The sequence below is a fragment of the Sinocyclocheilus anshuiensis genome, unplaced genomic scaffold (assembly GCF_001515605.1).
Source record: "Sinocyclocheilus anshuiensis isolate Anshui unplaced genomic scaffold, SAMN03320099.WGS_v1.1 scaffold3827, whole genome shotgun sequence".
Taxonomy (NCBI): domain Eukaryota; kingdom Metazoa; phylum Chordata; class Actinopteri; order Cypriniformes; family Cyprinidae; genus Sinocyclocheilus; species Sinocyclocheilus anshuiensis.
The window spans coordinates 72488-72944 of record NW_015554555.1 but is presented as its reverse complement, the minus strand read 5'-3'; the positions used below and the strand labels follow the sequence as shown (position 1 = coordinate 72944).

Here is a 457-nt window from a genome sequence, read left to right as displayed (position 1 = left end):
CTGATGGCAGGGGGCGGTGGATATTTGTGGCGGTCGATGTGGATATTGTGGATGAGTTCTTCTGTGTCATCACGTTTAAAAATTCATATCATAACAAAAATAAACACCAGTATTCGGTATGAACCGGTATACCGCCCAGCACTACCAACTAGTCTCTCTGCAATTCTCCAGCTGTGATCTTTGGAGAGTCTTTGGCCACTCAAACTCTCCTCTTCACCGTGCATTAGGATGATATAGACACACGTCCTCTTCCAGGAAGATTTTTAAATATATTTAGTTGATTGGAACATCTTAATTATTGCTCTGATAGTGGAAATGGGTATTTTCAATGCTTTAGCTAGTTTCTTAAAGCCACTTGCTATTTTGTGAAGCTTAACAATGTTCTGCACATCAGAATTATATTCTTTGGTTTTACTCCTTGTGATGGATAATTAAGGGAAGTTGGCCTTTGTGTTAC

General features: G+C 39.4%; 1 protein-coding gene across 1 annotated transcript in view; it reads left to right on the top strand.

The window, feature by feature from the left end:
• The window catches only part of LOC107671515 (phosphatidylinositol 4,5-bisphosphate 3-kinase catalytic subunit beta isoform-like), a 100327-nt gene that overhangs the window by 63825 nt on the left and 36045 nt on the right, over nt 1–457 (top strand). The gene's annotated exons all lie outside the window — the stretch shown is intronic.